At 46.9% G+C, this 24,566-nt stretch overlaps 2 protein-coding genes across 4 annotated transcripts in view; one reads left to right on the forward strand and one right to left on the reverse strand.

Annotated features, from left to right (window-relative positions):
- TMEM170A (transmembrane protein 170A) overlaps window positions 1-24,566 on the reverse strand; it is a 382,399-nt gene that overhangs the window by 136,300 nt on the left and 221,533 nt on the right. The gene's annotated exons all lie outside the window — the stretch shown is intronic.
- The window catches only part of CCDC102A (coiled-coil domain containing 102A), a 60,354-nt gene continuing 53,963 nt past the window's right edge, over window positions 18,176-24,566 (forward strand). For both annotated transcript variants that reach the window (XM_063141359.1, XM_063141360.1), the window contains exon 1: window positions 18,176-18,236. The gene's annotated coding sequence lies outside the window, so the exon portion shown is untranslated. The remainder of the gene's footprint in view (window positions 18,237-24,566) is intronic.

The raw sequence follows: 24,566 nt of genomic DNA on the forward strand, positions 1-24,566 counted from the left end.
TGTGTGCGTGAGTTTACTACAACAAGGTGGTTGTTGTGAGGATAAAATGGAGAGGAGGACGATTATTTACGCCGCCCTGAGATCTTATTGATATAGTGCGGGATATAAATGTTTTAAATAAATAAATAAATAAATAAATAATGCAATAAATAAATAAAAATGAGGAAACAACGGAAAGTGCTTTCCACCCATTTAAAAACACACAAAAAAGACACACAAACTCCAAAGATGTCTTTGGGACTTGCTGCATTTTGGAAGGGACCTTATGGCTTTCCAGAGAAGGGAAGGAGATGCTTCCTTGCAACCCCCCACAACTATGCTGGCTAGGGGATCATGGGCATTGTAGTCCAACATACCTGGAGGGCATCAGGGGATCGGGCTGCTCTCTCGTGCTGGGGATGGAGGATCGTTGCCACAGGTGTGAAAGGCGGATCAGGGGGCTTTTTCATTCTCATTTCTTCTTTCCTGTTTCACTTGCCGGGATATTTCACACTGCAGCTTCTTTCTTTTCCCACCCCTGAACCCATTTGAAACTCACCAATGCCTTGGCAGGTTTTGATCCTGAAAAAGCAGCCGCAGCAGCAGCAGCCAGGCATCTGAGAGGCTTCCGGGGAAGGCAAGAGATGGCAGGAAATGGAACTCGCAACCCAGAAACGTGAAGGGCCCTCGGCTGCCACTTCCTCTTAATAGTTGCGCATGGAAGCACCTTCCATTTGCAGGGTGACAGCTGTGGTTGGAAAAACCAAATGAGCTGGACTCCCCAGCCTAAAACAAGGGCTGTGTTCACCCACATAACCAGTCCTTTAACACAGCTCCCTCCCCTCCGGGACAGTCACTCGTGGCTTCCCCCGACTGGCCCAAGCCCCGGCACTCTTCTATTCTGCCAGGACAAATTCGTGGCACACGCTGCTCCTATCGTGAGACGCGAGCCCACGCGCTGCCTGTAAATGTCTTTCTTCTCCCTTCAGGAACCACATGGCACCTGTGCACAGGCCCATGACAGGGTTGAGAGGTGCAGCACGGGAGTGCCGCTGGCGGGGAGCCAAGAGTGACAATTTGGGTTTTTGAGCAGGAGTGCTAGAGGGCATCTCCTGCCACTGCTGCCACAACTGCCACTTCGTTCTGCCAGCTGCCTTCATGGCCAGCAACTAGCAGGACCAAGCAGCAGCCCTGTATCCCCAGACCTAATAAAACTCCCCCCAGACCCCCCCCCTCCAAGTGCCAACTTGCGGCTTGTCTATACAGCTTGTTTACCCTGACCTAAATGCACATATTAACATTTTAGGTTACATGACGCAGCCGTCCATTCGCCGCAACGGCGGGATTTTTACACGATAATGCGCATCTTCGCATTTGCGATTTACCGCAGATTTTAGATCATGTTCAAGTTTGCACCATGTTATGGCTACGTGTCTTTGGGGGAGTTAAATCAGATTTTGGCATGTGAGCGGAGCTTTGTCGGTAGGACAATGTGACTGGCCGATTTCCCACCAATTGGCTGCCTCGTTCATTCGCGCCGATTTTCGTTTGAAGTCTTTCTGCGGAGCCCCTCAGAGAAAGCTTCTTAGAACAAATTTATTTATTTATTTCATTTCAGTAACACCCAATATGCAAAGCTCTCTAGGCGGTTCACAAAAACAAGGAGGGGGAAATGGGCAGCCAGACAAAGGAGATGTGTTCCTTCTGCCTCATTCCTTTCCCTCTGTAGCCTCATTCCTTTCCCTCTGCTGCCTCATTCCTTCCCCTCCCTTGCTTTTGGTTTCTGTGTTATATGAATCTGCGGAGCTCCACATACAAAATTTATAGCTTTACTCCGCTCTCCTCTGTAGCTTCGTATATGCGATAATGCGCATGTGCGCATTTATAACTCACTATAAAAAATAAATACATTCAGGAAATAAATCGGTGTTGCTGCTGCAGTGTGACACTCTTTACCTACAATGAAAATTCGGGTTTATATTTAATGAGGAGCAATCCTGTTGTTGTATGGATGGGAGCCCAGACAAATCTGGGTAAATTCAGGCATATGGTCACTCTACCAATGCACCCATTCATCCATCTCACGAGCACCCACAAATTCCTGCCCTGCTGCACAGTCCAGTCAGCCACCACTTGCCTTTCCCAGTCTTGTCCGATGCTGCCCAGCCCATTCTCAAATGCCCCCACAGCCCTTTGCACCAGCTCCGTGGCAGGGGCATTGCCAAGCGCTTCAAAGATTCGGTCCCCAGGTCCCTACGACAGCAATCTGCATAAAACTTTGCACAGTCTAATTCATAACTATATAGGCAAATTTAGAAATAATTACTAGGATTTATTTACATTTTGCACAAGGCAAAGCCCACCAGTTAATTTTCTCTGCAACTCACCCCAAATAAAATACATTCTTTATTAAATTTGCATCCCCAGATCATCCTAAATCAGTAGTTCTACTTGTGTTATGAATTAATTTGCAATGACTATGAACAAGTATAACTAAACAGAGGGAACAGAGAGTGGCTGGTAAGGTGTTCCCCCCCCCCCAAATAAAGCCCTTTCAAACTGCCCACCCACAAAAAATAATGTTCAAAAATGGGCTAATAATGTTCAAAATGCATTATATTAGGGAAATTGCTTTTCAACAACAACAAAATAGTGTATATTAGGAGAAAAGTGCATAAAAAAAACACTTTTCATGAAACAAGTCTCAAAGTTCTGGATGAACCTAAGACTGTAGAAATTCTCGAAGTTTCACATGAAACAAACTTAAGACTGAAAAAATGAGAAATGGAGAGAAACCAAATTTGGCAGGTTAAAACTAGTGGTTCTCAGACTTTCTACCCTCACTACTCAGCCTCTCCATTTCAGGCAGAATTTGCTTTAAGTAGAGAAGACTTTTTTACTTTATTTTATATAGTATTTTCCTCTCCCATGCCCTGCCTCCGCCATGCCTCTCAAAATAGTCTTACTCATTTCCCGTCATCTCTTCTCCACTTCTGCTTTCACACTTCACACTTCACTCGTTGCCTGCCTCCAGTGCCCACGTCTGTGAAGTCATACATCACAGCAATGGTGTGAAATGTTGCCGGAATCCAGGGTAGCAAAAGACGAGCCTTTTTTCCATTGTGCAAAGAGTTACTGCATGTCCAATAAACACGGCTTGAGGGCAGAAGCATAAAGGGACATCTGTCAACAGCTGGAGGCTCCCCCCCTTTGAGGGGGGGGCATTTCTTCACCCACATTTTCTCTGAATCTTCCCTTGAAAAGAAAACTGGAAACATCAGAGAGGTATCTTTCAACCGTGGACTTTGAGGAGTTACACTGACCTCAATCCTACAGCCCTGGCCGGGCCAGGAAGAGATCACAGCCTTGATGTGCACGCTTTGCAGGCAGAAAACCACGTGCTCAAGCCAGTAAAAAGCTGTAGGTACCAGGTATTTATTTATTAAAACATTTCTATCCCGCCCTATTATCACTGGGATCTCAGGGCGGCATACAGATAAAATCAGAACAATATAAACATACATAATTTACACACCTAAAAATGTATTAAATGGTTAAGAAATTAAAACTGGTAGGAATTTTTTAAAAGCAAAAAAAAATGGAAAACAATTAAATGATGTGTGATTGTTTTGTGAAGGATCATCTGCCTGAAAGCCCGAAGAGCTCAGACTAGATGGTATTGGAGTAGATGGACCAACAGTCTGACCTTCTATAAAGGCTGGTGGCTCTGATTTCAGTGGGGCTGTGAATCCACTCTGGAGTTCAGTCAGAACTCTAAACGAGCAATTCAAGGTGCTAAACCTATTTTGGGAATAATGTTCAGCATCTTGGATAGCTCCTTTAAAGTTCTGGCTGAAACCCAGAATGGATCCACACAGCCCCACGGAAATCGGAGCCACCAGCCTCCACTAGCAACTTCATATTTTTAAAGGGGAGAAATTAATATGCCCATACAGCAGCGCTGTTGAACCCCACCCCACCCCTTAGACATTCAATTCCAGCTCGGACCACGAGTTCGGAGGGAGGGAGTGTCTCCCCCTCTAATATACATCATTTTACACTTGCTTACACTGGACTTCATTTACCAGTTTAATGTCCATTCCTTTGAGAGCTCTTTGCAATCCCCGTTTTGTTTTCCCCACCTTAAATAATTTGATATTGTAAAGGACGAACGCCCAGCAAGCTGCTGGCTTCCGACTGGATTTAGCACGGACCCTTGGTTTGGACACTCAAAGCTCACACAGAATGAGGTTTAAGACCATTTATTCAGGATAAGGGTAGGAAATACATGGGATTCAGCAGAATAAAACTTAGTTACATGCATAAAGTACCAGAACCCAGAATAAGCAAGCTAAAATCTAAAACTACAGATCATACATCACCCAGACCAGACTCAGCCGACTCTTCCCTGTTCATTTCACAGGGTTTCTTTATACTATCCTTTTCACTCCATTCCCCCCTCCCTTCAGCTTTGATGCGAGGAGTTACTTCACACTTCAGCCCGGGATGGCTAATCACTCAAGGCCACAAGACAGTTACAATCGGATGGCTCCATCTTCTCCCCCTCACGCAGCTGGTCTGGATCTTCTCCCCTCCTATAGAACCATAAAACCATAAAATTCATGCATTAAAAAACATGCCAGTCCCAAGATCCGCTTAACCCTTACAGATATCATCTGCAAATTTGGCCACCTCCCTGCTCTCTCCTAATTACAGATAGTGTTTGAACAAGTTAAAGAGCGCTCATCCTAATACAGATCCCTGTTGGAACTCCACACGTGCTTTCCACCTCTGAAGCACACGCCTCAGATGGGTGGGAGAGCTCAGAATAGAAGAGCCCCCGGTTCATTCTCCAGCTTCTCTGGGTAGGGCTGGAGAGAGCTGCTGGGCAGTGAACTCTGAGCAAGATAGAGCCCCATCTCCTGACATGGCAATGCAGTGGAGGAGACCAGAAGAACAGTCAAAGGGGACTGGGGGAGACATTCAGCCAGTGGAAGCTGGTGGCTCTAGCGTCATTTGGTGCAAAAAGAAGGAAAACCCCGTAGGGGAGTAAAAAATAAGCCAAAGGCAAGGGCGGAACCAAGGAATCTTCTACAATAATATTATTAGTAAAAGGTTTACTAAAGTACCAGGTGCCTATGCGTTTCGAACGCGGTTGCGTTCTTCCTCAGGGCTTTATTACGTTAGTGCAGCTATAAAACCCCGAGGAAGAACGCAACCAAATTCAAAACGCGTAAGCACCTGGCACTTTAATAAACCTTTTACTAATATTATTGTAGAAGATTCCTTGTTCCACCTTTGCCTTTGGGTTATTTTTTACTCTTCTAACGTCATTTGGGCAGTGAATCCACTCTGGGTTTCAGCCAGAACTCTAAAGGAGCTTTCAAAGGTGTTTCACACGTTGGATAGCTCCTTTAGGGATCTGACTGAAACCCAGGGCAGATTCTCTGCCCTACTGACATTGAAGAGACCCCAGCCTCCACTGCACTCAGCCAATTGATACAATTGATGCTCAGTTTTGTAACTGGACCTGCTATTTTCTGGGGGGGAAATGCCAAGTGGGGAATTGTGGGAGAGGAGGGGGAATGTGTGAGAATAAATTAATAATAATAATAATAATAATAATAATAATAATAATAATAATAATAATAATAAAATCTTTTTTACCCACCTCTCCATTTGGATCGGGGCGGGGAACAGCAGTAAGTATAAAATACATAAAATACTGATTTAAAACATAGTATACATTGTTAAAACATCCTAAAAGCATCCTAAAATTCCACTGGATAGGCCTGCCAGAAGAGATCAGTCTTTATGGCTTCCTTAAACTCTGATATAGACGATTAAGTTGGAGAATCTCTCCTGGCAAGCCATTCCACAGTCTGGGAGCAGCAGAAGAGAAGGTTCTCTGGGTAATGGTTGTCAGCCTAATTTTGGCTGGCTGAAGGAAAGGGTAAGCACCCCCATGATACATACTTACAAGAACCCCATGCCCTGGTATTACCATGGCAAACACAGCCTTTGCCACATGGAATTGCGATGATAATACGTAGTTCCGTATGTAGGGCCTGGTATGTGGAGGGGAGGGGAGGGGCAATGCAGTGCACTGACCAGATATGTATTCTAATAGGGTGACCATATTTGGGAAACCAAAAAAGAGGACACCTAGTGTGGGGGGGGGAAGCAGCTTTCCGAGTCCTGCAGAAAGTACGTTATTCTCCCGCCACCTTAAAGAACCCGATTGGAGTGGAGGAGGGGAAAGGATTTCATTCTGCACCCCCACCATCCACTCCAATTGGGGCCTTTTCTATAATGTCCACGAATGATCCACTTTCCCCTTTAAGACCTCAATTGGAGCTCAGGGTGGGGGAATGATGTGCCTCAAGAAAGCATGTCACTCCCTCCTGCCATGCTAATGGCAGCCTTAAAGAGGAAGGTGTGTCATTCCTGGACATTATTGAAAATTATAGAAAATCCCCCCTGACACCATGGAAAGAACAAAAACCAAGACAAATCCGGGGAAATCCTGACAGTTGGTCACCCTATATTATAATTAATACGACCTTGCTGCTGACCCTCCAATTTGCAATTTGAGTTTGTTTCAAATGACTTCCTGAGCGTAAAAAAAGCACACCAACTAGGGTAGGGTACAGACAAAATAAAATCAGCATATATCTTCACCAGAGATGAAGAATATCAGGGCCAGGGGCAAAATTTGGTTCACCTGGAGTTCCCCAAATAGTTCTGCCCCTTTCTTCCCTTCAACCAACCCTCTTTCCCCTGACCCCCACCTGTTTGGTGGTTTCCCAGTTTTTGCACATTTTCTAGGGTGGCCAGGTGTCCTACTTTACAGAGGACAGTCCTCTGTTTTGGAGAGCTGATAGAGGATAGTCCTCTATTTGAAGAGGTGTCCAGTGCAAGTCTGTTGTTAAGTCAAGAATCATAAGGAGAGAGAGTAGGCCCAGGCCTTGGAGTTGCCCATCCATGGTTAGCTCCTAGGCAGCAGACTGAAAGTGTCTTTACATTAAAGAAAAACCCTGCACTCTAACAGGCTTTCTTCTTTCAGAAACTTTCCAGGTTTACAATGGGCTCCTTTAGACAGCAAACATGCAATTTGGAATTGAAAACTTCCTTTCTTGGCAATGCTCTATATTGCGCTATAATACAGCACCATCTAGCGCAGCCTTCCTCAACCTGGGGCGCTCCAGATGTGTTTGACTACAACTCCCAGAATGCCCCGGCCAGGCTGGGGCATTCTGGGAGATGCAGTCCAACACATCTGGAGCGCCCCAGGTTGAGGAAGGCTGATCTAGTGGCTGTATTATAGTGCAATACTGGCTTTACACCCTGCAGATATCATATCACACAATAATTTTATTTACTAAATTATCAACGATTTTTTTAAAAGCAAGATTACCGAGGGAAAGCGCGGAAGACGTCCCGGAGTTTGATGATGTCGTGTAAAGGACCCACAAACTTCCATGAGGGGCCAATAATAAGCATGCAATAAATCGCTCATGTAGAGAAGCTCTGAGGAGGCACCTATCCATCCCCTGGTCCCCTATGGTGAGATGAGTTGTATTTCTACTTAAATTATAGTTTGATTTCTAAATGTGCACCTATAAAATACAAATTTGCATATGAAAATGATATGCAAATTGCTGTTCTCCTTTTGGGTGACGCATTTCCCCTCTTTTTGCAATACATAAATGCCCACCCTATTCCTCCCTCCCCCCCATTCTAAAGGGATGAAATGCCCTCCTAAGGTTTAGGTGCTGCCAATAAGAACGTTAAGCTAAAATATGTTGGTATTTTGCACCCACCTTTTCTGGCCTTCAGCCTTGTCCACCCTTGGGCTGTGGCTCCTGAGAGCTTCTCCGAAATGGGATGAAGCCCTCGGACTGCAAGAAATTCAACACCCCTAATCTATACTATAAACCTGTATCAGTTTTATACTAGTTGAAGTATTATGTAGCTTCCCCAAAGATTCCTGGGAATTGTAGTTCAGCAGATACGGTGAGCCTTCCCTGTTAGAGATCCCTAGCCCCCTTTCTCCCCCAATTAAATTTCTCAGGATCCCTTACCGATAGGGAATTTAAAGGTAGCAGACAGAGGAGAGATTCCAGAATTTTCCCTGAACTTTGGAGGGCTGTTTGATTTAACTTAAGAGAACAAAGAGAAAGGCAACTACTGCTGAACAACACCAAGAAATGTTATAAAGCACTCAAACGTTATGTGTAACAATTTTAAATGAGCATTAAGATCAAATTCAATTGTGTATAGTAAAACACAATAAGCTCATAAGTAAAAAAACCCTAAAACTAAAAAAGGAAGGAAATGATTAAATCCGGATTGAGCACAGACTTAGGTACTAGGCTAAGAATACACAGAGACGGGCATCCGATACTGCACCTATTTCATGGGGCTTCATCAGAAGTTATTGAGAAGGAATGTGAATTCTTCCTTTATTAAACTGTGAAACAGGGTCCTGCACGACTGGGGTACACCAGGCTGGGGGGAGCTGCCTGCACATGTGTTCAGTATTTTGAATTTGCAGCCATAGACATGGGACAACAACAACAACAATAATAATAATAATTTATTTGTTACCCCTCTCCCTCTGGGCTTCTGCACATGCTCAGCAGTGCTGTTGTATTGAGCCAGCTTAATGGTATAGAAAAAGAGAAAAGGGCTCAACTAACCAATGATAAGGAACAAAAATTCTAAGGCAGTGGTGGGCAACCTGGGGACCACTAGATGTCATTGGACTCCAACTCCCATCAGCCCCAGCCAGGGTAGCCAATGGCCAGAGGTGATGGGAGTTGTAGTCCAACAACATCTGAAAGGCCAACAGTTGCCCATCCCTATTCAAAGTGCTGGTTATTACCTATAAAGCTCTATATGGTTCGGGTCCAGGTTATTTGAAAGAACGTATTCTCCCTTATGAGCCTGCCCGTGCTTTGAGATCTTCTGGAGAAGCCCTTCTTTCAGTCCCACCTTCTTCACAGGCACGCTTGGTGGGAACATGGGAGAGGGCCTTCTCGGTGGCTGCTCCGGTGCTCTGGAACTCTCTTCCCGGGGAAGCTAGGCTGGCTCCCTCCTTGATGGGCTTTCGGAACTTTTTTGTTCCAGCAGGCCTTTGGAGAATAATCCAGCCCTCCATCTATGTTAATGTCTTATAATTTTGTTGTGTATTTTTTAATTGTTTATGGTTTTGTTTCCCTCCCCCCCCCCACATGTATATTTTAAACTTTGTAAGGCCGCCTTGAGGCCCAGCATTGGGCAAAAGGCGGGATACTACTACTACTACTACTACTACTATTATTATTATTATTATTATTATTATTATTATTATTATTCTAGGGGGCCTAACAATGCGAATCTCATAACAACGTCCCGAGTTACATTAAATGCTGATATGTTGTGCCAAGTTAGTATAAGACAAAGGTGCAGGACATAAGTCCCAATCAGGCCCAGCCAGCATGGCCAATGGACAGAAAGGATGGGAGTTGTGGTCCCAAACACCTGGCGGACACCAGGTTGGGGAACGCAGCAGTGCTGGATCCTAGCCTGATCTAAGGTGGGTCACCAACGCAATGCTGCCCCCATGCAAATATAAGTTTTTAAATGGTTGCATAGCATAATCTCACACTCAGGGGCCAAACCTGGCCTGTGAGGGGTCGCAATCCAGCCCTCTGAATTTCCCCATAGGGCCACTCACCTTGCCCTGATCACAGCCCGCTTTCCTCCAACTACCAATCATTTGGGGGCTTCCTGGCTTTTGTGATTTATTCCCCATTCTAAAAGGTTGAAATGCCTCTCCTAAGGGTTAGCGACTGGCAGTAAGAGCATGAAGATAAAATGGTATTGGGGGGGAGGGCTTTTACTTTGGGCCCCACCCGCCAATTGAATGCGCGCCCAAGAGCTTCTCCAAAATGGAATCCGGCCCTCAGACTGAAAGAGGTTCAACACCTCTGGTATAAGGGTGGGTGGGGGAAGGGGAGGTCTCTGCTGCTTTAGAGTAGATAAATGGGGGAAAGGAGTTCTGAATTCTTCTACCAGTTGTGCCTTTCTTTCCAGAACTACCTCCCTCCCCAGCTCTTTTTCTCCTGGTGGGCTTCCTTTTAGGCTTGGAAGCCTCGCCAGGAAAACAGTGATTTGGTGGTGTGCAGGGTGGATAGTATAGAATAGTGACTGTAGGGTTCCCCCACCCCATCTCCACATTAAATCATACACACACACACACTCCATATAAATCTGGTGTCACTTCAACCCTCGTTCTTCTAACACAGCCTTCCTCAACCTGGGGCGCTCCAGATGTGTTGGACTGCATCTCCCAGAATGCAGTCCATTCTGGGAGTTGTAGTCCAACACATCTGGAGCGCCCCAGGTTGAGGAAGGCTGTTCTAACAGAATGTGTGTTCTTGTCCTAGCAGAGCTCCCTTCCCGAACCTGCCCAGTGCGTTTTCTTCACAAGGCATGCTGGGATCTCCTGTGGCGATTCAATGTTGGCAACTGAGATGACCGTGAGCTCAACTGAACCTCAGTTCGCAGAGCCTGGCAGCCGTGTTTGCTTGCTGTACTTTGTGTGTGTGTGTGTGTGTGTGTGCGGGTGAATTGCCTTACGGTGGTTGCGTGACAGTGAGGTTTTGCTGCCCACTCATCCTATCAATAATTCACTCCTGGCCAGATGGCAAGTTCTTAAAAGGCCATCCTTTCCCTAGGGCATGTACAAGCCCCTCAATTTGATGTGGGAGCCATTGGCTAATCCATGTTGCCGCTGCTGTTGGTCCAAAGCCCAGCTCAAAGGTTTTGGCTACTTTGAACAAAGGAGCGGGATTCTCCAGTTCTCACTCAGCAACTTATAAACGTATTTACTTATGAAATTCTATCCTGCCCATCCTCCAAGTTGTTGAAGGCAGCTTACACAGCACCTTCCTATTTTGTCCGAACAACAGTCCTGTGAGGTAGCTTCAGCTGAGAGTGACTGGCCCAAAGTCACCCAGTGAGCTCCATGGCTGAGTTTCCCTAGTCCTGCTCCTGCAAAGCTCCCTATGACTGCCATTTTGTGAGAGCACCCATGACACTCCCTCGACATTCCAAACATGCCCGCCAACCCAAAGAGTCTGGAGAACCACTACCACCATATTGGCATATGAAGTTGTCCAAGGTCATTGGGTCCAACTAGCACAGTAGCGTCTACACAACAGGTATTGAACTCGGCCCTCCAGAGTTTGCCAAATGGCCGCTGACGCTTCCCATAGCATCACTCCTTCCCCCAATCATTTTCTGGTCTTCTGGCTTTTGCACATCCCCAGCCCCCAAGGTTGAACTGTCTCTCCGAAGGCTTTAGTGACTGGCAGTAAGAGCTTTAAGCTAAAATATGCTGCCATTTTGGTCCCGCCCATTTTTCCTTTGGCCACACCCACCACTGGAACGCAGCAGCCTCCGGGAGATTCTTTGAAACTAAATTTGGGCCAAAAGAGGTTCTCCACCTCTCATCTACCAGAGTGGATTGATTTAAATCAAGGTGACGTAAATTAATGATTTAAATTAGCTGGTAAAATGGTCAATTTAAATCACTGATTCAAATCATGTTTCCCAATGAAACTTTTGCATGTATTTCCTGAACAGTGGTGCAAATCTGACCACTGGTTAATTTACAACTAAATAAAGAGTATTATTTACACTGTTTCATTCTTAGGAGCAGGCTTTCCCATCTCTTTGTCTTACGGTATATATTTCACATGCTTTCCTATTTTTATCTATAGAGGGAATGTTTTTAAAATGTCTTTCTTATGACCAGCATGTCTTTAAATGTCTTTCTTATGACCAGCACCCGTGACAGTTTGAGGTGAACAGCACAATCTTATACATGTCTCCTCAGAAATAAGTTCAATGGCTCTTACTCCCAGGTAAGTATAGCACAGCAGGTAATCCTTCATCACATTCCGAGAGATCAACTTTAAATTCTTTATGCTGCAAATCTAGCCCAAATCTCTTTTTCTGCCCCTTCTACTAGCTCTAAATGAGTGTCACCTCTGGAAGGTTGGGTTCAAAGACATCAGGAAAGCATCACCCAGACATTCATGATGACGTCCCTCTCCACTCATTCAGGGCAATTAAGGCCTTAGCTAGACCTAAGGTTTATCCCGGGGTCATCCCTGTTCATGTAAATGACACACAGGATATCCTGGGAGCAGGCAGGGACGATCTCAGGATAAACCTTAGGTCTAGCTAAGGCCTTTGATGTGGTCTTCAGAAATCAAAGGTTTGTTCACCAGCTCATCTTCCAATGAGAACATAAGAACATCACGAGAGCCCTGCTGGATCAGACCAAGGGTCCATCTAGTCCAACACTCTGTTCACCAGCTGTTGACCAGGGATCAACAAAGCAGGACATGGTGCAGCAGCACCCTCCCACTCATGTTCTCCAGCAACTGGTGCACACAGGCTTACTGCCTCAGATACTAGAGGTATGAAAAGAATCATAGAATAGCAGAGTTGGAAGGGGCCTACAAGGCCATCGAGTCCAACCCCCTGCTCAATGCAGGAATCCACCCTAAAGCATCCCTGACTGGTGGTTGTCCAGCTGCCTCTTGAAGGCCTCTAGGGTGGGATATTTCATTCTGATATATATATATATATATATATATATATATATGGCACATTATGACTAGGAAGCCCATAAGTTAGGCGCACTATGACTAGGAAGCCCAGTGTGTTGCATAAATACCAAAAGCATCAATATAATTTATCTAAACTAAGCATCAATATAATTTATCTAAACTAGAAAAGTTAACAATCATATAATAAACATTTAATAAACATTTGGAAAACATTTAATAAACATTTAACAAACATTTAATGAACAATGTGCATGAATCACAAGGTTACACATGTGTGCTTGGATGTGTTTAGATACAAATATCTCACAGCTGTGGGATCATAATCCTCCAGTCTCTAAGCCACAGAAGTGTATATCGCCACATATTTGGCAACCATGACATACATAGAATCATAGAATAGTAGAGTTGGAAGGGGCCTATAAGGCCATCAAGTCCAACCCCCTGCTCAGTGCAGGAATCCACCCTAAAGCTTAAATAAGTGTTTAGAGAGTTACTGGTGATTACACAAGTAACAAGAACTTGAGAGATTATAAACAAATGAAAATGTATAAATATTATATTAAACAATGAAAATGTATAAATATTATATTAAACAATGATTCCAGACTGTATACACCATTTCCACCTTCGTCAGTAATGAAAGTTTTCAATTTACAAAAGTTAGGAATTCACCATATCATAAACATATAGGCTTGGTGTAATGGCTGTGAGTTCTAACCCCCGTGGTAGACTGTTTGCTGAAATAAAGACAAATAAACAGATGTTGGTAAGCATTAAGCTCCACTATAATTCCTATGGGATGTACCCTTTATAAAAGTGATAAGAAAACCCTAAGGAAGCAGTGAAAATTGTTACCTTCCTGAAGAAAAATGTTTGACTCTACATCCAAGAGTATATAGAGTAGAATTCTAATCTGCAGAAGTAAAAATAGTAGATTCAGAATCACTGCTTCTACTTTATATCAGGGTCTGACAAACCATACAATTCAGTAGCATGTAAATACCGTTAATTAACAGCTTCTGGAGATAGCATAAGTCTAAACTGAGGGGGAGAAGGCGAGAAAATGGAGAGCGTAGCAAACTCATTATATAGTGCCTCATGGGAGATAATTACCCACTTAGGAGATAAGCAATGACTGTAACTAGTAGGCGGATCCTTGTGAGAGTTTATGAATGACTGATATGGAGAACACATAAGCAATCAAATCAGGTAATGTATAATACGAACAGAACTCAGGCTCTTAGAAAGAAATACATTCAAGGGAGCCAAGATAAAGGAACACTGAGAGGTCACGTTTTTCATTGAGTCCCATAGGAGTAAGAGACTTTAATTTATGTGTCCAAAACACCTCCTTTTTTAACAATACTTCATTGATGTTGATACGGTGAAAAGGCTGGTTTGTAATATGCTCCAGAGCAAAAAAAGTCAAAAGAATCTGCTGAGTGAGAAAACTGTAAAAAAATGAGCTGTTAAAGGGGCCTCCATGATTTTGTTACGGATGTGGCTCTTATGCTCTGATATTCTTATACGGAGGGGACGACTAGTTTGCCCTAAATAGATCTTTTGACATGGGCATCTGATGGCATAAACAACATGTGAAGTGGAACAAGTAGTAAACAGGGCTCTTCCCTATGTTATGTTCTTATGGCTCAGTGGGGCCTTGAACCTGGGTCTCCCAGGTTGCCACCCAACACTCTCAACACTGGCCTTGTATGTGCTTTAGCGGGACCGGGACCCCCAGCTCAAACAGGCAATAGAATACTTTCATCTTGTCTGGATTGAGTCTCAGGCCGTTGCTAGACCAGGCGTTAGCATGGTGTGAGGCCCGGTCTCCCTCCTGTGCATCCAGATGACGCACAAGGGATTCCAGGGTCAGGCCGGGCTAATGTCTCCCTTAAGCCGGAATAAGTAGGTTCGCTTATGGCCCAGCTTTTCCGCAGCCCCGGCCTGAGGCCGGGGCTGCGGAAAGTCTAGCAGGGTCCGTGGGTTTTCCCGGCTGCTTGCTTACTCGCGAGTAGCCGGGAGAAGCCACGGACTGGGCACAGCGCTCATAGGAGCGCTGTGCCCATCGGGCTGGGGGGGATCACGGGGGGGGGGGGAGAGAGGGGCCGGGGGAAAGGCCGGACCTGGCAGGAGAGGAGGGGGAAAAAGAACGGGCACGGGCATCAGGGAAGGGGGATGGGGGGAAGGGGGATGGGGGGGAAGAAGGACAGGGCATCGGGCATCGGGGAACGGGCATCGGGGAAGGTGGATGAGGGAAAGAAGGACAGGGCATCGGGGAAGGGGCATTGGGCATCGGGCAAGGGGGATGGGGGTGAAGAAGGACAGGGCATCGGGCATCAGGGAAGGGGCATCGAGGAAGGGGGATGGGGGAGGACAGGGCATCGGTGAAGGGGGGAGGACGGGCGAGCGGGCGGGGGGGCATAAGGAATTGTGTGTGGGGGAAATTAGGGGCAGGGGGAGCGGGGGACCCTATATTTATTTATTTTTGAACTTACCTTGTCCGGAGGCGGTGCGCTCCTGCGCACAAGACCCTTTAAGGTTTAAATAAAATGGCGGACGCGATGGGGCTTCCCTTTGCCCCGTTGCGTCTTATATGTGGAAAAGGGCGATGGCGCGTGCTAGTTGCAGCGCGCCGTCGCCTGACTCCAGGCTGGATTATCCGGCAGGTCTAGCAAGGCCCTCAGTTTGTTTGCCCTCATCAAGTCCATTCCCGGGCCCAAGCGCTGGTTCAGGACAGCCACCACCTCACTTATGTCAGATTAAATTGAAAAATAGAGCTGAGCGTCATCGGCATACCGGAGACACCTCACGCCAAATCCCAGGTGACCTCTCCCAGCGGTTTCATGCAGATGTTAAAAAGCATGAGGGGGAAGACTAGAACCCAGTGGAACCCCAAAGCATGAATTATTATTATTATTATTTATTTATATAGCACCATCAATGTACATGGTGCTGTACAGAGTAAATGTGGAGGGGCCGAGCAGCGCCACCTTCTGGAACCGTTCCTCCAAGTAGGAGCAGATCCACTGCTAAGTGGCACCTTCTGCAGGTCCTTGAAATTTTTTATTTATTTATTTAAAGCATTTTTATAGCACCGCCTCACCATTTCTGGCATTGAGGCGCTTTACAATAACATATAAAACAATTCCATTTAAAACCCTCACCCTCAAACCATTAAAAGCCCTCAACCCCAATTTAAACCACCCCCTCCCCAAACTCTTGTGAAAATAAAAACGCCTTACAAAGGTGTTTGAAGCAATTGAGAGTGGGAGCCTGTCTAGTCTCCAGGGGCACATTATTCCATAACTGGGAGCCAGCCACTGAAAAAGCCCTGGCCCCCGCACATCCCAGTTTGTAGCGGGGGACCATCAGGTCACCCTGCTCCTGAGAGCGAGTCTGCCAATGGTGAGACACAGGAGAGAGGCGAGTGCTCAGGTATCCAGGACCCAAGCAATGCAGGGCTTTATACATGGTCAACAAGACCTTGCAGCGCACCCTAGCAGCCAATGGAGCTCTTGAAGCACCAAAGTGATAGAAGACCACTTTGGGAGCCCCTCGACCAACCTGGCTGCTGCATTTTGTACAGCCAGTAGGCGTTGGATTTGCTTCAAGAGAAGCCCTGCATACAACAGGTTGAAATAGTCCAGTCTGGAAAGAACCAGGGCCTGGACCAACCTCTGACAGAAAGGGGCAAATTTGGCAGAGCACATGGAGTTGATAAAAGCAACTCCGAACCACGGCCCCCACCTGTGATGCCATAGTTAGGGACTGGTCAAGAATAACACCCAGGTCCCGCGCCTCAGTCACAGTCCTTGGTCGGATTCCTGAAATAGGCAGATCTACGAGCTCCTGCCTCAAGTCTGCCAGCCGCTGACCTCGGCCAATCACCATCAGCTCAGTCTTCCCCGGGTTAAGCTTTAGTTTACTCCTAGACATCCAGTTACAGATCTCAGCCAGGCACCAAGACAGAGTAGCAACTGCCTCGCCAATGTCAGACCCCACCGAGATGTAAAGCTGGGTATCATCAGCATCCATATGGTTCCTCAGCCCATGGGCTCTAATTAACTCTGCCAGCGGCCTCACATATACATTGAACATGAAAGGTGAGAGGATGGAACCCTGTGGAACACCACAGGGGAGGGATGTGGGGGTAGATGTACAGGTGCCCATGGTAACCACCTGAGCCCTTCCATCCAAGTAGGACTGGAACCAGGCAAGAGCCAAAATGCAAAATGCACGCCCTGGTAACAGCCTTCACCAACCTGGGTAAGGATGTGTGGGACTGCAACTCCCATAATTCCCAGCTAACATGGCCAGGCTGTTCTAATATGACACCTACCTTGAGTGGAACATACCCTGTTTCCCCGAAAATAAGACAGTGTCTTATATTAATTTTTGCTCCCAAAGATGCGCTAGGTCTTATTTTCAGGGGATGTCTTATTTTTCCATGAGGAAGAATACGGTACACATTTATTGTTGAACAAAAAAAAAGGTCTTATTTTCGGGGGGATGCCTTATATTACAGCGAGAGGCAAAACTGGAAGTAGGTCTTATTTTCGGGGGATGTCTTACTTTCAGGGAAACAGGGTACCTAAGGGGTTCATCAGACAAGCGTTTTATCTCACGTTTGCTACTGCCCACTCTTGGTTTTTCTCACGTCCTTTAGATGGCCACTTCCACCTCCGGGTCCCTCTTGCTTTTTTTTCCTGTCACAAAATGGACCCCTTTTAACCCATTTCCCCCCCCCCCCCCTGCAGTGTGCTAGAAGAGCTGCCTGATAATAAAAACAGCCCCTGAATGGCCCATGTGGTCTTTGTTTACTTCCTCTTTCTTCTCCGGGAAGTAATGGGGGATGGAGGGGGGCGGAGAAGCGGATGACGCTATTAGACTTAAATACGTCTTTCCTCTCTGCTATGCTGCGGTCCTATATAACGCTTACCTGGAAGTAAATCCATTTGACTCTAGTGGGATTTACTTCCAAGCAGACATGCCTAGGGTTACGCAGACCCTTTTTCTCTCCCCAGCCTCTCCGGTGCGCCAAGGGTTCCTGCAGCCCGATCGCGTGCAAAGTTTCCTCAGTTCCGTAAGGACCTACTCCCACGGAAACGTTCGGAGATGGCAGCGACCGAAACTTTGGAGGCCGAACCCGTGCGCAGTTACTCGGACCATCCAAGGCCGCGATCCACAACCTACTTACTCCAGAGGAGTCTTACTTATTTTTTTAAAAAAAGAAGCGAAGATTAACTGGATTGCAAGGAAAATCCCTATTAGTGCAATTCATGCTTTTGGCAGGTCCCCCAAACGCTCATTAAAATTGTTCTCTACCTGCTCCTGGGCGGGACCAAGCCTCTCCGCCCCCCTCCTCCAGACGACGACCCCTGTGTGTGTCCCCCCCCCCTTCCCTTCTGCTTGGAGGGGGAGGAGACTAAAAGTTCTCCCTCTCGAGTCGCGGCTGCAGCTGTAATCCGATCGGCTCGGGCTTCCCTGCAGCAGCGCCGACGGAAGGGGGAAGGAAGCGATCCTGCTAGCCGGGAGCGAGCGCAGGGGGGTCGGGGGGCTGCAGGGCTCCGCGTCCCGGGCCGCACCGTCGCAGGTCGCCGGAGCTCGACGATCACCGGGGCCGAGGTAAGCGGGGCGCGCAGCCGGGGTGGAGGGACGGGGAGAAACGCGTCGGGGCGCGCGCGCCGCATCCCCCGGAGCTGGGAGCAGGGCGCCTCGGAAGAGGGGGCGGTGGGTGCGTTGTGAAGAGGAGGGGCACCCCTTCCCGTGGTAGCTGGCTGCAGGGAAGGGAGAGCTGCTGCTTCCAGAAGAAGAGGGGGGCCGCGTACACACAGAGATCGGTTTCCAAATTTGGAGCAGGGCGCTGCACCTCTGGGGGCTTTGGGGAGGAAGGGGTTAAATGTGCATGGGGGGGGGATTTGCTGGAAACGTCGCCTCGCTTTTGCCCCCCATCCCACCCCACCCCGGGCGAAAGTTCAGCCTGAACTTTCCCCGCTCGGCAGCCTGCAGGGGGCGGAGGAGTCCGGGAAGCCGCCTCGGCTCGGAGCGCTGCTTTTCGCCGGGCGCCGCGCTTGCCGAGGGACGGGGCGCGTCCGCCCGCGGCTTGTCCGGGCTGGCCCAGAGACTGGGCCGGGGCCGGGGGGGTGAGGGTGGAATGCCGAGCGGGGCGGGGGGGGGACGTCCGAGGTGGTCACTCTTTTGGGCCCACAGTCGGATTGACGGTCCGCGCGGGCCAATGAAGTGGCGGCGGCTGAGGACGCCTGGCGCCGAAGGAGACGTTTTCCGACCAATCGGGGGCAGCGGAGGAGAAAAGGGGGCGGGGGAGTGTAAGTGGGGGCGACCACCATCGTCAGGGGAAGGACGTGTAGCCGTCCGGCAGCCTTCCCCAACCCGGCGCCCTCCAGATGTGTTGGACTCATAGAATCACAGAATAGTAGAGTTGGAAGGGCCCTCTAAGGCCATCAAGTCCAACCCCCTGCTCAATGCAGGGATCCACCTTAAAGCATCCCTGACAGATGGCTGTCCAGCTGCCTCTTGAAGGCCTCTAGTCCAACACATCTGGAGGGTGCCAGGTTGGGGAAGGCTGCCCTAGAGCAGGTGTGGGCAGAAAGTCCCAAAACATCTGGAGACCGGCCTTCTGCCCACCACCACCACCCTAGAGAGTGTTTGTTTGTTTAACGTGCAAGCGGTGGCTTCGGTAGAGGTGACTTTTCCTCCGGCTCCTCGTTTCCAGCTGCTTCAGACGGAGAGAAAGCTGGTGGATGAGGCTCTGTGGCTCACCCTGCTGTAGGCTGCATGCCTCGGAGGCTGCAGGGATGGTGGGTCCCCATTTGGGTCTAGACTAGAGCTGTTCCTTGGACTTACGGGTACGAGGCAGGCGGTGTATGAGTCCTGGTGGAAAGCAGAACCCCTGCTCTGTCCAAGTCAAGGGTGGGAGGGGTGTGGGCCTCCAGATGTTAGTGGGCTGCAGCTCCCATCAGACCTGGCCAGCATAGCCAATGGTGACGGCTTAAGGGAGAGGCAGTCCAACATCAGCTGGAGGCCCACAAGTTTCCCCATCCTTGCTCTAAGGCAGTGGTGGGCAAAAAAGATAAATCTCCAAATGTTTTGGACTTCAGCTCCCAGAAGCCCCTGCTGGTATAGCCAATGCTCAGGAATGCTGGGGGTTGAAGTCCAAAACATCTGGAGATCTACTTTTAGCCCATCCCTGTTCTGATACAACCAGATTCAAAGGCAGGCCTCCCTAGGCTAAATGATGCTCTTCCTTGGCACCTGTCCATTTGTTCAGTGTTTGAATGCCTTATTATTATTTGTATTTAGTAGCCCATGAGAGGTGCTTCCTGAGGCAGCCCGCCCCAGGCGCTCACCTGGGTCACTTGCCGCCCTGAATGTGGCCCTGGCTGAGGGCTCCTGTGAATGTCATAGTTTTGCAGAAGTAGCTGTAAGTGGGTGCATCTTTTTGTTCCCCTGGGCAAACCTATCCAGATTCCCCTTGATACACCTGGGTTATTTCTTTATATGGGTTACCTGCGTGCTGCTTTTCAAGCCAAACACCTCCCAAAGTGGCCTAACATAAAATGAAACCGCCACAGCCCATAAAAGTCAATGAAACGGAGTAGGAGAGAAACTAAAAGCCGGAATAAAAATGACAATAAAACAACACGCTAAAAGTCTGTGCAAATAAAAAGATCACTTGGCACCAAAATATATTGGATCTGGTTAATGGAGGCTGGTGGCCCTGATGTCAGTGGGGCGGTAAATCCATTCCGGGGTTTGGTGAGAGCCAGTCAGTACTCTAAAAGAGCTATCCAAGATGCTTTGCACACTGGAGAGCTCCTTTAGAGTTCTGACTGAAACCTGGAGCGGATTTACCACTCCACTGACATCAGAGCCACCAGCCTCCACAGGATCTGATGCCAGGCAAACCTGCCTGGTGAATGTATTCCAGAGTTGGGGTGCCACTGCTAAGAAAGCCCTGTCATGGATCACCACCCTCTTCTTGTTTTTCTTCTTTTTTAACCCATTTTTTCTCCATGTGGCTTCAAAATTTCCAGAAATTTTACTTCTACAGCTGTGTCGGATTCTGGAGGGTGTGGAAATGTAGGAACTAGAAGACTTTTTAGTAGATTCCTTGTCTGGATCTTACTAGTTAGTTGACTAAAATATACATGAGAAATGTTTCAGACCAGGGAATTAATTCAATGGGAACAGTCATTTTTCTCTCAAGCAAATATCAGTGCTATTTTAGAAATTGGTGCCCCGTTCAGATGTTTTTACCAAACATCTGAAGGGGACCAGTGGGAATAAATGTGGCTAGTTCCTTGATGACAGGTACTGGCAAAGTCCTCAAGCCAAGGTGTGGTTGACTCCATATCAGCACTTTAAGATCAGAAAGAGAGGCCCTTCTCGTTTGCCCACCTGTGAGAGCAATTAGGTGGGTGATCACATGTGACAGGGCCTTCTCTGCAGTGGCCTCAAACCTCAGAAACAAACTCCCATCGGAGGTCCGCCCATGCACCACCCTTGCAGGCTTTTAAGAAGCCCTTAAAAACATTTTATTTTACTGTGACCTTCCCATGATTATTGCTGCTATTGTTGTTCCTGCTGGTTTTATTGTTTTATTTTAATAGCTATTTTATTGTTATCATGTTTTATTGCTTTTAATATTTTAACTGCTTTTATGTATTTCATTGTTGTAAGCTGTCTTGTGAGGGCGTCTGCCCTGAAGGCAGCCAAGAACTGTTTTAAATAAATAAATCTGAAAGGAGCCGCTTTCACCCTACGGAAGGCACCATACATACATTTCATTCATTTATATATGAGTCATGAACCAAAATGAAACCCCCGAGGCAACTTACAATTAAAACTTAAAACAATTCCAAAGTTTACATTTTAATAATAATCCTTTAGGTCTGGGATGGGGAGACTTCAGCCTGAAAGGTTCTTTTGCCATTTATCTCCCTCACTCATAGGGATAAGAGAGTATTTCAAGGCAATTAACCTTCAACTACCCTGCAAAGAACGGGGCTCCGGCAAAGATTTTGAAACAGGCATTTTACAAGCAAGAGAACTGATGCATAGAACTGAGGGGTGCGTTTTGCAGGCAGGGGAGCTGTTGTGGGTAATTGAGGCGTGCATCTGGGGTGACAGGGATCTGCTGCATGCAGCCGAGGGGGGTGTTTTGCAACAGGAGATCTACTTACTTAGGAGTAGGGATGCTGAAGCGTGGCCTTTGGGATGCTTTGTGAAAGTGCTGCTGAGCGATTCGTTGTTGGGGTTCAATCTCACAACTAGTGGAAGCTCGGAGGACGGCAACAAGGGAGAGGGCCTTTTCAGTGGTGGCCCCCCAATTGTGGAACAATCTCCACGATGGGGCCCGCCTGGTGCCAACATTGTTATCTTTTCGGTGCCAGGTCAAGACTTTTCTCCCAGGCATTTAACAGCATATGCTGAGTTTTTAATTGACCATGAATCTGCTGAGAGTTTTACGTGTGTGTGTGTGTGTGTGTGTGTGTGTATTGCTTTTATGTTTTTTTAAAATTTTGTGCTTTTATGGTTTTTAATTTTGTATATGTTCAACGTTTTAATCTTTGTAAACTGCCCAGAGAGTTTCGGCTATGAGGCGGTATATAAATATATAATAATGGCTCAGATTAGTGGAAAGCTGGTAGCCAGAGAGAAAACCGTCTCTTGTGAGTGGAGGTCAAGTTTCTGTGAGCCCTGCCCGTCCACTGGCTGCTGTGTGGGCAGCCACTGCAAAGTCTGTGGTTTCAGGGTCCTTTCAGCTATTTATTTATTTATTTATTTATTACATTTTTATACCGCCCAATAGCCGAAGCTCTCTGGGCGGTTCACAAAAATTAAAACCATGAAGAGCATAAAAACAACCAACAAATTTAAAACACAAATACAAAATACAATATAAAAAGCACAACCAGAATAAAACCACACAGCAAAAATTAATATAGGTTAAAATATGAGATTAAAACAGCAAAGTTTAAATTTAAGTTAAATTAGGAGTTAAAATACTGAGAAAATAAAATGGTCTTCACCTGGCGTCTGAAAGAATATAGTGTAGGTGCCAAGCGAACCTCCTTAGGGAGCTCATTCCACAGCCAGGGTGCCACAGCAGAGAAGGCCCTCCTCCTAGTAGCCACCTGCCTCACTTCCTTTGGCAGGGGCTCACGGAGAAGGACCCCTGAGGATGATCTTAAGGTCCGGGCAGGTATATATGGGAGGAGGCGTTCCTTCAAATAACCTGGACCCAAGCTGTCTAGATGGCACTTCTGGATCCACATAGGCCAGCCACAGGCCTGACTCAATGTGGGCTCTCCATCACACATTCACTGGTTCTCTCGAACTATGGGAATTTGTGGAGGCTGCATGTGCAGCACCTACATAGAGTAACGAGTTCACAGAGATGCCGCCTTACGCAAGCCCAGCAGGAGTCCCTACATGCCTGCCATCTTGCATGAGCCAATCAAAAGAATGTTTGTGTTCTGTGACCATTTTTTTTTAAAGGAGGGGCGCAATTCTGTGCATGTTTAGACAGAAAAGAAGTCCTTCAACATGGCTGGCTGAGGCATACTGGGAATTGCAGGACTTTTTTCTGTCTAAACATGCGTAGGATTGCGCCCTAAGATACAATTATCTTTATTTCATGCTGTAACACAGCTGTCTGAAGCCCATCACCCTCCTGATGAGTTGGACTACGACTCCCAACATCCCCAGCCAGCATGGCCATGGGCCAAAACTTTGTTCCTGGCCTGGTGGAGACTGCTTCTGGTTTAAAACTAGCCACGGTTCCCCATACATTGGAACCCAAGGAACTGTGTTTTGTTTAAACTCTAGTTCGTGATCAATTTTCTTTACATGGCCACATATCCTACACAATGAAGCGCACCCAAAATACAACGCAACCAAAATTCTTGGGCTTTTCCCAGAGCAGAATTAGTTGTCTCAATCCGTACAGGGACACCATATAATAACTGATTCAGTGACTTGGCTCTGAATACTCTGAGGGCTGGAGTAATACTATGACCACCTTGGGTGTAATAAAAAATGAACAGCAATACACTGCGTTTTGCAGAATTGAGTGCATTTTTGTGTTGTAAGTTCCACTTAGGATTATATTGGAAATAAAGCCCTAGGTACTTAAATTCTTTAACCTGTTCCAAATTATTTCCCTTTAGTGTCCAGCAAAACTTTTTCTATAACCAAGAGAAAACCATAATTTTAGATTTTACAAAATTTATAATCAATGAGTTTTTATCGCAATACTCTGAGAAGGCCGTAATAGTAATTTCAAACCCAAGTGGCTTAGAGATAATTTCACAGCATCATCTGTACCATGTGCTCCTTCTCCTCTTTTGCATGCCAGGGATCAGAAGCGTCCACTTCTGGTTTAAAACTAGCCACAATTCCCTGAACATTGGAAACTAAAGAATTGTGGTTTGTTTAAACTCTAGTTAGTGGACAAGCCATTGTCTGAAATCACGACCGTTCTCACTAGCTAGAGCTTATACAAACTCTTTACCAAACTCTTTATCTGCAAACTGGGCAACAGCTAACTACTGCTCATGAATCAGAACTTGAATTAGCTCTTCAAGTGCCTCTCTGCTCTCCCCCGCCAACACTTAAAACAGAAAGCTCAGAACTTTATGTCTCAAACACCATACAGGCTGAACATTACGCATTTCATAGAATCATAGAATAGCAGAGTTGGAAGGGGCCTACAAGGCCATCGAGTCCAACCCCCTGCTCAATGCAGGAATCCACCTTAAAGCATTCCTGACAGATGGTTGTCCAGCTGTGTCTTAAAGGCCTCTAGTGTGGGAGAGCCCACAACCTCCCTAGGTAACTGATTCCATTGTTGTACTGCTCTAACAGTCAGGAAGTTTTTCCTGATGTCCAGCCGGAATCTGACTTCCTTTAACTTGAGCCCGTTATTCCGTG

Source organism: Elgaria multicarinata, chromosome 14 (genome assembly GCF_023053635.1).
Source record: "Elgaria multicarinata webbii isolate HBS135686 ecotype San Diego chromosome 14, rElgMul1.1.pri, whole genome shotgun sequence".
Classification (NCBI taxonomy): Eukaryota; Metazoa; Chordata; class Lepidosauria; order Squamata; family Anguidae; genus Elgaria; species Elgaria multicarinata.